The sequence below is a fragment of the Octodon degus genome, unplaced genomic scaffold (assembly GCF_000260255.1).
Source record: "Octodon degus isolate 3935 unplaced genomic scaffold, OctDeg1.0 scaffold00160, whole genome shotgun sequence".
NCBI classification, from domain to species: Eukaryota; Metazoa; Chordata; class Mammalia; order Rodentia; family Octodontidae; genus Octodon; species Octodon degus.
The window spans coordinates 4,321,803-4,335,692 of NW_004524736.1; the positions used below are offsets into that span (position 1 = coordinate 4,321,803).

General features: G+C 46.3%; 1 protein-coding gene across 1 annotated transcript in view; it reads left to right on the forward strand.

The window, feature by feature from the left end:
* Snd1 (staphylococcal nuclease and tudor domain containing 1) overlaps positions 1 to 13,890 on the forward strand; it is a 443,244-nt gene that overhangs the window by 386,830 nt on the left and 42,524 nt on the right. The gene's annotated exons all lie outside the window — the stretch shown is intronic.

Here is a 13,890-nt window from a genome sequence, read left to right on the forward strand (position 1 = left end):
GCTGCCGGGCCCCCTGCGCGCCGCCGGCCCCGGCTTTGTGCGGAGAGGACGAGTTCGCGGCAGGGGCTCCCGGCGCCCTCAGAGGCTGCGCTGCCCGCGGACTGCTGCAGCGGCCCGAGCGCTGGCGGCGTGAGCAGCGGGGGTCGCGGCTGCGGGAGACGCTCCAGAGCCCGGGAACATGGTCCCCGCTGGCTAGCGACGGCGGCGACGGCGGCAGCGGAGCCCCTGCGCTCGGCGCCCACCGTCTCCTCCTCGCGCCGGGCTCGCGGTGTTGCAGGCAGCAGCCACGCAGACTGCTCTCTCATCCTTTTGTCCTTCAGTCGGAACGTGAATGTACTGCTGACGCATACTGTTCTGGGGAGAAGATTAGCGTGATGCAGTGCTCTTATGTATTAACACAGCTCCCCCTCCGTCGCCTGCCCTCGAGGGGTTAACGCCGGCGCCTTCCAGCGGCGCGCCAGCCCGCGCGGCGCAGCCCCGGCTCCGCGCCTCGCCCCCGTCCGTCCCCTGGCCGGCCGCCTGCCTGCGCTTCCTTCCTTCTTTCCTTCCTTCCTTCCTTCCTTCCTTCCTTCCTTCCTTCCTTCCTTCCTTCCTTCCTCCGTCCCTCCTCTGTCCCACCCCCACCCCAACCCCTCCCGGGCCGATTCCTCCCCGCCCCCTCAGGACGAGGGGAGCGAGCCCCGCCGGCGAGCGGCGAACGAGCAGAGTGAGCGTCAACTGAGGGGCCGCGCGCAAGTCGCAGGCGTTCGCTGCTATTTTGGTCGGGTCGGAGCGAGCCGCTGGGTGGCCGCTGATAGGCTGGAGCGCGGGGTACAGCGGGAGACTGCGCGGCCCCCGCCCCGGCCCGCACCGCTAGCTCGCACCCTCCGGCCCAGGGTTGCGAACTGGGGGCGCGGCGGTGCGCGATGGGGCCGCTGCACTTGGCGGGCCTCCCGCCGGGCCCGCGTCATCCTCACCCCCGCCGAATGCTGACCCGGCGCTTCGCTGCGCGGGTCGGGCAGCCTCATACTCGGACTTTGGAGCTGCACGGTGGAGGGGACCGGGGCGGGGACTGGGGGAATTGGCCCAGGGCTATTGGAGCCAGAAGCCCGAATGCCGGGGCTTCCTGCCCCCTCCCACGCGCGCGCGCTCATCCCTCCTGGTCTCTAACTGGAGCTTTAAATGATAGTTTTCTTAATGAGGGCTGCGGGGGCGGGAAACAGTGGAAGGAAAGACCAAGTGCAAGGAGTGCGGAATGACAACCTGGGAAAGATTGAGGTGAACTCCCAGAGCCCATGGCGCAGTCCGCGGTTCATTCATGCATCTGCAGCCCTAGCTCTCTGTCGCCCCTTTTCTTTCCCCTCTCTTCACGGGACTCCCAGAGAACTGCGTAGCAGCCTGCAGTAGCAGTGTTCTGGTAGGGGAATTCTGGCCCATATTCGTGACAGGAAGGAGACCAGATCAGGCTTCTTCCATTGCCCAGGAAAGACCCTCGATCTGCCGAGAGCAGGTCTGTTGATCAGTGGTCAGCTGCTGAGGCGCAGGTCCAGTAGAATATGCCATCATTTAGTATGCTGTCCTTTCCAGTGCTGCCTCCAGACTCCTATTCTCCCCACCCCTCTCCCTGAGTGGTATTAGGCAAGCTTCCTTGTTAAACCTTCACTCCCTGCCTTCACTGCCTGCACGTGGGTTGTTGTTCAATAAGGAGATGCAGGTTTTTCTCAGTTTTCTGGATTCTGTCACACCCATAATCTCAGTATTGTCTGTTGTCCAATAACCTGAATCTCCTTAGATTTGCCACTACATTCCTAAGCCTGGAAAGTTCCACCGTAGGCAAGTTGATGTCCCCATTCTTTACCAAGACTTTCCTGTTTCCATTTGTAGCCAAATAACAATAGTATTTGTTGGACTCTTGTTCTTTTTGTATTACTCTTAATCTTCCCATCAGTTCTATGAACCATTTTATGAATGGGTCAGAATGTTGCCTATGGTCATGTATTAAGTGTCGGGGCAGAGTTTTTCTCAGTTTTGGCAGACCTTGAATAGCTATCAAAGAACTTAGAAGAGAGTCCCCAAGGTACTCACCTGCTGGAATGAGAACTCAGGTTTTATCAACCCACTTAAGGAATTCATTAGCATATTATCTGCTGTTTGCCATTGTGCCTGCAATCTCAGCATTCAAGAGGTTAAGGCAGGAATATCTTGAGGCTAGCGTGGGCTCTGTAGCAGAACCCTGTCTCAAGATGAAACAGTTGTGTATCTGTTCTAGTTTTAATCTTCATTTGCCCCAGTGAATTAATGGTCACTGTTGTGTCCATTTTATAGATGCAGATATTTACCTGGGGCAAGTATTTTGCTTACAATTCTACATCTAGAAAGTGAAGAGCCAACTTTTTAAGCCAGCCTTAAATCCTGAGATCAGTGTTTCCGTTACTAACAAAATCATTTGTATCTGCTGAATCTACTCTACAGACTAAATGACAGAAGCAAGTTTGGGGAAAGACTATGAAAGTCCAGTGAAAGTTATATGTGATAGAAAAATAAGATTAAATAGAAGAAAAGGAAGAGCTGAGAAAAGAAATCTTCTAAACTTGTTTTGTTCATGACCAGTCCAAAAAAGAAAAGAAAAAAATAAGAGAGGAGTGGAATAAGTCATACTAGGGTTCAGTTTCATCGAGGCCCCTTATCAGCTCTTTGTATCTTGACTGAAACCCCATTTGCGCATCCTGAGCTTCAAGCAAGACATAAAAGAAATAACGAACCTAGGCTGACAAGGGTGGATGGAGGAAGCCCTCTCAATGCCCTGAACTCGAAGAGGGCTTTTGTATCAGAGGAGAACCCGGCCTGGGCCTGGGTGGCATGCTGGAGTAAGACTGCTCCTCCATCTTCAGGCAGAAGAGAGACCCTGCCTAGGCTAGTTTCCTGCCTGTGTAGGCAAACTCTGGCTCCATCTGTTCAGCTCTAGGCCCAGCAAATGGAAGCTGCTGCCCCCACATTGTGAAGGTACTTGGAAGGGTGGGCAGACTTGGATCAGACCAGTGCTTAGTAATGAGCTTGTCTCACTACAAATATTTGGAGCTGCTATCGATAAGGGGAATGTTCCCAGGCTTCCCTGGAGCTCTGCTAGATACGGCTACTTTGTACTCTAGGCCACCTGGTCTATGAAAGCACCTGAGACCCACAAACCAGACAAAGATGAAGCTATCAAGCCTTTGCAGCACTTAGCCCTTCTGAACAAAAAGTGGCCCTGCAGTCTCTCATCTTGGTAGGCCGAGGCCTCTAGCTGTGTTGGGTTGCCCCTGTGGTCCTTCTGACTACTTCTTTGATTTGGAATAATGCCACCAAGAAATAAAGGAAGGAGACTCACAGCTAAGAAGGAAGAGAAGGAAGGAAAATACTGTGTTGAGGATGTTTTCATACGCAGCTTCCCCCAGAGAGACCTGTGAGAAAGCTGAAGAGGCCAGCGGGAAAGAATGGGCCTATAGAAAGATTGGGATAGTGCTTATAGACTAAGTTCTAGTAATTTTTTTTTTTTTGCACTGATTAAACACATGATGAATCCTAAAACCTCTGTTGCTTAGTTTATAAAATTGAAGAAATGGACCAGAAAATTCCTTCCAGTTCTCATAGTCCATGATTCTAACCCCTTCTTTCACATGTAGCTCTGTGAAGAAAGTTGATCTTCAGGATTGTATCCAGGTCTTGGAAATGGGCCACAAAGCTGAGAAGAAAATGTTTCCTTCAGTTTAATCTAGAGATCCACAGGGCCAGAGGAGAGCATATCAGAATTTTCCCAGCTGCTAAAAAGGCTCATAGATCACAAAATGTTAGCACTAAAAGAGACCTTGGAGATTGTCCAGACTTAGCCTCTCATTTTACAGATGTTGTTAGGAAGCTCAGAGAGGCATAGTGACTTAGCTAAAGCCACGTGACTAATATCAGAACCTGTCTTTTGAGTTTAGTCCTTCTGTCAAGATGTTGATGTGTAGGTAATGGGTGTTTAAAGCTGCACTTTGAACATATTTCCAAATGCCTGCCTTCTGTGGTGTTTTGTGTAGGTGCTATTATATTTTGCTGGATTGGGATAAAGATGGGTCTCCGGAATAACTGTTCTGCTATTCAGAGTAACTTTATGACTACCTGGGCAAAGAAGCTCTGGAACTGCCCTGGCCAGACCCCTGCCCACCTTGCTATGCATTACATCCCTGAGACATTATCCTGAGCAGCCACTAGATGTCCATAATGCCTCGTAGGGTGAGTACCATCTTACTTTTGGTAGGGTTTTGATCTTCCTAAAGTGGGGATGGACCATCAGAAGCAAGAAAAGAACAACAGCAAAGATCAAAGAGGATTTGAGAAACAAGAAGAAAGGGAAAAATTGTTCTTCAAAGAGGGAAAGAAAGAGACTGTGTGTGGTGGCACACTCCTGAAACTCCCGTGCTTGGGAGGCTGAGGCAGGAAGATAGCTGCAAGTTCAAGGCCAACTTAAATTACATAACAAGACCTTGACTCCAAAAAGGAAGGGAAAAAAAAGATATTGGTTGATGAAGTAGAAATAATAAAACAGGACTGGGGAGATAGCTCAGTGGTATAGGCACCTGCCTGGCAATCACAGGGTCCAAGTTCAATCCCTAGTACCACAAGCCATGTGGTGCACGCCTATAATCTCTTTTTTTTTTTTTTTTTTTTTTTATTTATTTATTTGTGTGTGTGTGTGTGTGTGTGTGTGTGGCCAGCTCAGCCCACCAGGGGGCAGGGCTGGCTGGTATGTGGTGCTGGGGGATTGAACCGTGGTCCCTGTGTTTGCTAAATTAGTTCTAATTAGGTGCTTTAGACCACTGAGCCATCTCACCAGCCCATGCACGCCTATAATCTCAGTCCTAGGGAGGCTGAGATAGGTGGATCACTATGAGTCCAAGCTGCATAGCAAGACCCTGTACCAAATTAATGTAAAAAATAAATAATAAAACAGTATAAAAAATGGAATACATGGACATGTTCTTAATCAAAGCAGTGAACTCATCAAATGTATTTCTTCAGAATCAACTGATCATGAAGTTTCTGTTCCTTGTAAAAGGAAGGTTATTTTTCTTGCCTGTGATTCCATGGTGTGGCTAGACAGTGCCATCTCGAACCAGTCATAAAGGGAATGGCTTTTCTTTCTTGAGCCAGTTATTCTAGATAGCAGTGCTGTTCTGGAGTTACGTGTTCTTTTGAAGGCCCTCAGAGTCCACTGTTGTGTTCCCCAACAATTCTGCTTTTTCAGGAAGTTGACAGGGAAATGGCCAAAAAAGCACTTTCCCTCCTGGTACCATCCAGAGCAATCTTCGAAAATTTCAGCTAAGAAGAAACTAGATGGTTAATAAGAATCACAAAGACCTTTATGATGAAAAGGCCCTCTTCTCACCTGGGACTAGTTTCCTGGAACTTTCAGTTTCTTTCTGGGCTGCTAAGCCTAAGGAAAAAAGCCTCCCAGCTACCCTGCTGCCTCCTCTTGGAAGATGATATTTGGTATGTGCGTTAGCCACAGCCACCTCTGTGGTCAAGCAGACAGACCAGTGTCCAGCCTTGAAATTGTCCCTTTGCAGGTGCACTGGTCCATTGCAGGCTGTGCCGTTTATCCTCTCCATTTGTCTGTGTGTAGAAGTAATAATTATTTTAATTATTGTAATAGCATTCATGGGAGTGTTGATAGATATTTAGCACTGTGTTGTCACATGCATTGATTCCTCACAACACCCCTGTGAGATAGGCACCACTTGTTTCCCCAGTTTGAAGAAGTAGCTTTCACAGATCACAGAACCAATGAGTTAGTGTATCATTTCTTGAGGCTTCGGCATTTATTCTCTTGCAGCTCTGGAAGTTCACAGTTCACAATGTGGCTTGCTGCCCTTCCTCCAAAGGCCTAGAGGAAGTCAGCCCTTGCTTTGGCTGACATTTGGCTTATGGTCGCATCACTTCCATGGTCACTTGGCCTCATTTTCTTCTGTCTCTTTCCTGCTTGTGACTGAAGGACACGTGTTCCTGGATTTAGGCCTACCGGATAATCCAGAAAGATCCTTCATCTCCGCATCCTTAATTTACTGGCTAATTATATCTTCCAAAATGCATTTTCCAAGTATGATAACAGTCTCAAGCCCTGAGGGTTAAGGCATGAACCTATCTTTCTGAGGCTTATTTTCAGCTTACTACAATAACAGCCATGTTTCAAATCTTTCCAGAGCCCAAACTCTAAACCACTGTCATGCACATTTAAGGGGGAGAAAGAGGGGTGCATCTGGTGTTCAGTGGGTGACTTTCACATCTTGTGCCCCTGAGGGGTAGGAAAGTGGAGTATGTGCTGTGTGGCCACTCCTGTAGGGGAGAATGGCCTCGCTCAGAGACAAGGCAGGCTGACAAGACGGCCTCAGAAAATCTGCTTCCTCTTACTTTCTTCCTCCCAATTCCATTTTCTGAAGAGTTTCTCACTCTTTCTTTACGTGGTCTCTTCCAAAGATGTTGGAACATTTAAATGTTTGCCAATAATATTGGAAGTATTTCTTATCATTGATACAAGATTTGGCTCAATTCTAACAGTCACAGAACTTTTGAGCTTCATTTTCAATGAAAATTAAGGGATGCCTCCAGATCAGAGCCAGCAGGTATCAACATGAAACTTTAGAGTCTTGGCTTGAATGACATTTCAACAATCCCGTGGCAAAGATTCGGGGTCTTTGCCCACAATTGCAATTAGCCTTTTAGAGATACACATACAGTGTATATTAGTTACTCATATTTTGGTTGGAGGAACCCCAAATATTTTCCCCCAAAGTAAGTTCTATAGAATATGTTGAATAAAAGTGTGGGAACACTTGGCAAGAAAGGGGGGCATTGTACCAGTGAGCATTATAGTATGGTGATAGGTATGAACTACCCTTGGAGTCAGACAAACCTGGGTTTAAATCCCATATATTATCTTCTTGCTTGCCATATATATGTAAGTTCATTCCTTAAGCCTCAGATTCTTCAATTATAAAATAGAGTTTATTTCATGGTATTGTTCAACTAGAAGCTGATAAGGAAAATTTTTATAAATCAGTTTCAGGGAATAGTAAGATTAGTAGCACCTGTTTTATTGTAGTGTAGAAGCTGGTAGAGAAAAGAACTGGTCTGTCCAAAGTCAGTCATTAAGTGAATCTGTTTTCCTCCCCCACCCCACCATAGAATCACTTGGTCTTTGTACTCCACCTAATATGGAACTTTTAATTGTTCATTCCATATCTAAGTTGTTTTATAGGCTTAAAGATAGTCCAAAATAGTACCAAGTGTACACATACCCCTCACCCAGCTTCCTTATATGTCAGTAACTCATATAAGCACAGAACATTTTTTCAAAACTAAGAAAGTAATCTATTCAAAGTGTAGGTTTTTACTCATGGTGTCTACAGCCTTATTCTCCATAGCAACCAAAGTGATCTTTGTGACATTATATCAGATTATGTATTGATTTAGTTAAAATGCTCCATTCCCCTCATAAATAGAATAACAGCCAAGCGCTCGCCATGGCCCACAGGCTCTCAGCCTTCATCTCCTGCCTGCCCTTATCTTTTGTCATTCATTTGCTCCCTGCAGGCAGCCAGCTGGTCGGTCCCCTTCCTTCTCCTGAGTACTCTGAGCTTGGAGCCTCCTTTTAGGCTTTTGCTGTGTCCCTACCTGTAGGGTTCTTTCTCTGCGGCTGCAGCTCCTGGTCTCTGCTTGAGCAGGTCTCTTTCACAGAGCATTTCTGTAGCCCGGTCAACAGTAGTTCTACCATCCCTAGTTTTATTTCCTTATTTTAAGTACTGTTTTCTGACATTATCTTATTTATGGGTTGGTTTACTTGTGTACCTGCACAAAAGCAGAGGTCCTTCCCCACAACCTCAGTCATAGTCACCAATTATCTATTTCAGAGGAAGGAATATTGTTTTTTTCGGAGGCCCATGTGGGTAAGAGCCCAGACCTCCCTAGTGGCATATCAATAGTCCAAGCCCTACTATATTTATTGTCTTTGAAAAAGTAGGTGAAAAATTACTGGCTTTATGCTATTTTAATACAGGGAATATTAAGGAGGGTCCCAGGGATCTTCAGGTTTCTCTACTCCATAAGTTTTAGTTTCCTCTCTTTGCTGACAGATTTATGAAGGAGAGTTTTATGCACGTATCATAAAAACACACCAGTTCTTGGCAGTTGTGAATATGCGAGGAGTGGGCCAGAGTGTGTTCACAAGAGACGTGTATCTGCTTGTGTACACACACACCTGTCATTTTCAGATCTTCTCAAGTGCATTTTCTCTAAAGGGAGTAGGGGCTGTTGAGCCTGAAATAGGGAACACCAGGACAGGGAGAGCAAATGCTTTGAAAGTGGCTGTGCCAACGCTTTTTGCTAATTAAAGAATGTTGGGACAATCACCACTAGCAGCAGTAAAGGGCGCCCCATTACCTTGCTTTATGGTGAGCTGGGTAAATTTAAAGGCAGCTATAAATATCCCACTGAGCGCCTGAGCTCAAGCACAATGGGCAGCACTGGGCCAGGCCAGGAGAGGAGCCCTGGAGCTCCTGTCCACTTGTGTCCAGAGTCTTCCCCTCTGTTAACTATGAGTCCCCAAATTTTGTATGACTAAGGAACAAACAAGTTCTTGAACAAATTCTTAATTTAAAACACTCAGGGAATGACAACAAACCACTATGAGTTGGGTTTTACTAGGAGACCACACCCCATGGGTCCTTCACTTGCTTTGGCGTATAGCAGCTTTGTTTTCTTTTCCTCTTGCCTGAAGATGATATTTCTTGTTGTTGTAACTCTATTTACCTCAACCGCTAGTGTGTCACAGAAATTTTTTAAATAAGCACATGGCTTAAGGCCATTCTCCTAAGAATATTCTAGGACCTGTTACTGAGCAATTCAGCGCTCGAGAGAAAACCTTAGCATTTAGCAAGTGTGGACAAAATGGGCCGGTCCCCCTATAGAATATTTGGATGAATTTAAGTCATGTACTCAGGTTGGAACTTTCTCTGCATTTTCAATCTATTCACTTCACTTCAGCTTGAAGCCTGGTGTGTCCTCTTGTGTGGTTTCCTTTTGCCATCCCTTCCATTGTCTGTAAGCCATTCTTACTGTTCAGTTTTTAGAGTGATGACATCGTGGCATAGCCTTCTGTTTGTGAGCCTCGTTAATTTTTGTTCAGTTTCTTTGGGGATCATCTTCTCTGGCCACTACGCTTGCTTTGCATAATGCACTGATTACTTTTTATCTTTTCCTGCCACCTTTCACTTTAACTAGGTTTTCTCTAGTTCCATTTGGGATGGTCATCCTGTTCTGGCCTAGCATCTTTGGTTTCTCAGTGTATACATTTGCTCATCTAAGGAGTTACAGGGAGCAAATCAAAAGACCCATTATGAAAATCGAGCAGGAATTTTTGTCTCTCAGTCAACTGTGTGACCATCCTCTCCCCTTCTCATCCTTGAACCAAAACAGGAGCTCTTTTTACCCTTAGAGGTAGAGGGGAGTGCAGCTTTGGCAACACCAGGAGAGCCAGCCCAGAACTCACACCGCAGGCTTCCCCATGAGTCATCAAACAAGCAGTGGCTAGGTTGGCTGGCACCCAGGTTCCTGGATGCTGCATTCCGTTTTCATTATGATCCGAGCTTCTTCGGGAGCTGGGTCTACCCAGCCTACAGCCTGCTCTTGCTTGGTCCATTTGTTTTAGATGCAATTCTGTGTGCAAATGCTTCCAACAGTGATTTATATCTAGAGGATAGGGGCAGTAGATGAACATAAAATAGGGGGGCTAGGACCCTCAGCTTCTCTGTCAGATTTAGAGAGAAGGACAAGAATGTTCTGGTTTTTTAGATGATTAGCTGACCAGTTTGTTTATATGTTCTTTTACTTATTGCCTCCATGTAGAGTTCTGAATTTGGCCAGAACTTAAAGGTAGATTCATTTCTCTTTAATAAGAATAACACAATTACCTTGAATCTTATTCTTCTTGATTCTGCAATACCACCCCAAGTAATAAGTTCTCGTTTATCAAATTTGGCTTATTACTAGCCAAAGTCACTAAGCAGGGTGTTCATGAGGACCATTCCTCTTGGGCTGTTTTAAACTGTCTCTGAAGTGCCCATGCCCAGCCATGGTGAGGCTCTAGCTGAGGATCTGGGGCTCAGCTCACCTCCCATAATGCCTGTACACTGGCAGCCTGGCAAGAGGAGTGCTTGCTCTGTGTCTCTTTTTTGGTGATTGTGGCCAGTTTGTGTGGCAGCCCAGTGAGACTGCTTGATTTGTATTCAGTGCATAATGCTGAAAAAAGCCCATGTGGAGCCTGCCAGCCAATAACCCTGAAAGGGCTCTTTGTGCAAATGAGCAGTGTCTGGGCTGGGCAGTCCCCCTCCCCCGCAAATGTCCTCTCTGGCCCAGCAACTTGTTGGTGCCTAGGAGCTGGCCTGGAGCCCTTGGGGATCCCTCCTGGAGAGGAGACCATCTTGGGATCCCAGACAGAAGAAGTAACTTGAGCTCCGTGCTTCCTGCTCTGGCTTCTGGCAGTCTGCCTCTAAGTGCCAGCCAGTGGGATCTATTCAGGGCTGCATCTGAGCACAAGAGAGATGGGCAGTGAAAAGGAGAAGATGTGGATATGAACAGACCGACCAGCCAACAAATTGGGATGCTCATTGTCTTTGCTGGTGAGACCCCAGAGTCCTGAGAAGGCACAGCTTGTGTTGAGCACACTGCTACTCGTCCTGCTGGACAGGTCCAGCGCTCCCCAGAGAACCTGTGCTGGCCTGAGCCTTTCTCATTTCCTAAGCAGCTAGAGTTACATGTTGGACATGCCCCTGTTGTCTAAAAAGGGAGAAAAATAAGATCCTTTGTGCCTATTGGTGCTCAGCTAGCTGGCCAGATGAGGCTCTGGCCATCGACACTCACATCAGTCCTGCACCATTTTTAATGTGTCTTTGGAAGTTGGCTCCCACCACTGCTGTCTCTAGACATGTCACCTCGACTCACTTGCTTAGTGAGACCATTCTCAGTAAGTTCTGTTTTCTAGGATGGGAAAGAATAAGTGAATGTTAAAGAGGTTGCTCAGGTCTCACTCATGTGAGCCTCAAGAACAGGAGCCCTGGGGATCGACCATTGCTCTGGCTTGCTGAGTTTTGTCCTCCTGAATATCGTCTCCCTTTTGCCTTGTCTCTCCCTGGGAGCAGCCAGAGGGGCTAGCTGTACTGTGTCATCAGGTGGCCCAGCTCATAGGTGACACCGGTTCTCCCTGATCCCTCTGACTGCAGTGCTGCTAGGTTGTTCATGTAAACTTCACCTTTGTCAGGTTAAACCTCTGTGTATCTCATTTGCCTTGTTACTCTGAATGTATTGATCCTGAGACTCAAAACTCTTGAGCATAAATAGAATAGATCTCTTATTTTATCTTTTTTTTTTTTTTTTTATGTATTTAGTACAGGGTCTCACTACACAGATCGAACTCATAGTAAAGCTCCTGATTTAAGCCTCCCAAGCACTGGGGGTGGGGCCAGCATGGCTTGTGGTGCCAGGGATCAAACCCCCATCCCTTTGTCCGCATAAGCAGGCGCTTTAATCTGCTGAGCTATCTGGCTGGCCCTCCTCTTTCATTTTAGAAGTCTCAGAGAGATGGTAGGATAGAGAAAGGCATGACTATGGGCCTGAGAGGTCACGCATATCTGGGAACAGAAGCTATGCTCACCTCTGAGGAGCGTTTGCTCTCCGAAGAGAACAAAATGTGATCCCATTCATGGACTTCCCCTGGTTCATTGTGTTCACACCTGGGTTCTTGGAAAAAGACACATACACACACACACACACACACACACACACACACACACACACACACACAAGAAAATGTTGCTGTTCACTGTAAGCATTTTTCTCCAATGCAATTCACATGTCCAGGGGCTGGTGGCCACACTGAGCCACAGCACTCGGGGTTTATATGTTATGATGTCCCCACTCAATACAGTCAGGAAGCTTTGCAGCCCTGACAGGCACAAGCTACAAGCGCAGGAAGATTTATTCAGGTCTATCCACAAAGGGACTGGCAGTTTCCTGAACACACCAGCTCTGTGGACAGATACATCCCTGCTGGTTTCCCAAAGACTTTTGTCCCCTGGAATAGGTCAGGTGAACCACAAATCTAAAACCAGTGACTTGAAAGCTGGTCACCACAGAATTTTCCTACATCAACCCCATGCAGAAAAAAAAAAGAAAAAACTTCCTTTTGTGTCCTTACCTTGCTAAAAGTCATTCCTTGCTTTTGTACTAAAGAAGTGAAGCAGCCATCTCCATCTCCTCCCCTACTATTTATTTCTCTTTATTGCAAGTCCTATAGAATTCCAGAGAACCTTCAGGAAGGGCCTTGTCAAGCTAGGCATGGTAGCACATACTTGTAATCGCAGCCATCAAGAGATTGAGACAGGACAGTCACAAGTTTGAGGCCAGCCTAGGCTACATAATAAGGCCCTGCTTCAAAAAAAAAAAAAAAAAAAAAGTACCTTGTTAAGGTAGGGGATGTACAACAAAGAGACTGGCCAACATGTACAGTGTGAGAGGAGAATAAGTTGTGCTATGCTACCCAGTAGGGTGACAGTTAATAAGAATGCATTGTATATTTCTCAGTAGCTAGAAGAAATAGTATTTTAACAGATGGATATGCTATTTACACCGAGTTGATCATTATACAGAGAATAAATGCATTAAAATAGTGTATCCTATAAATATACATAATTATTATGTGTCAATTAAAACTTTTTTAATAACACACATACCCTAAATAAAAGAAGGGCCCTGTTGAAATGGTTCTGCCTTCGTCCTCCAAGGTTTTATAGCTTCTTCCATCTGGTCTTTTATTTTTCCAGACATGTGGAATAGAGAGAGTATATGTGCATCTGTATTTTTGATGGATCTCATTTAGTTGTTGTGTGCATTTGTCTCTGAGGCCTGCTAATGCCTTTGAGTTTCTAAAATCCTTATTTTGAAAATCCATTTGTGTCCTGGGTTTAGCTCCCGATTACAAGATTAGCAGAGATTATAGGGTCTGTCTGATATCTTCTCCAAGTTTTCTATCAGATTTATGGCTATGAATTGAGAAATTTACACCCAGATAGAAGGGAAACTAGAGGCATGTATAGTCTGATGGGGGAGAAAGAAAAAGGGTCTGGTGTTGTCCTCATATGAGGCTCAGAACCAGCTAAGAACCTGAAACCCCACTGTCTGACTCTCGACTTAACAGATCTGCTGGCTGCCTGTTCCTTCCTCTCTAGACCTACTGGCCAAGGGCTTGCCTCTCCAGCCCACTCCTGCCCCAGCCTCAAGGGCTGCCCCGAGTGCACATCTGGGCCATGCTCTAGCTCTCTGGGTGGCATTCTGTGTGACTGTCCTTTGCAAGGAGCTCTCTGTCCTACCGTCAGCAGTCTTGTGCCTCCACCTTGTCAGTTCTCATTAGACAGCTCTTCTGCTCTGCACTGAGGAGCCTGAGAGGCTGAGAAGAATAACAGAGATGGTTTAGGGCACAGACACCCTTGCTGCTCCTGTTCAGGGCTCCAGGCACCTACTTCTTTTTTAGAGGTAACCATGGTAAAGACCAGTGAGGCACTTTACGCTGTAGCTACTTTATACTGCAAGAAATACAATTTCCAAGCAGTTTAAATAATGATTTGTACCATCTTCCACACAAAATCAGCCTCAAAGAAAAGTGGCTCTAGGGTGGCTTAGTTCAGTGAATGTGGTGGCAGAATCAGGCACCTTACCTAATCCTTGTCATCTTTCTGCTCACAAGTTTCTCTCTTGGCCCCAACATGGTTGCCATAGCTCCAGGCATTGTGTGCTTACATACATCTTCAAAAGCAGGAGGGACGTAGGGTTTCTTACTGTATG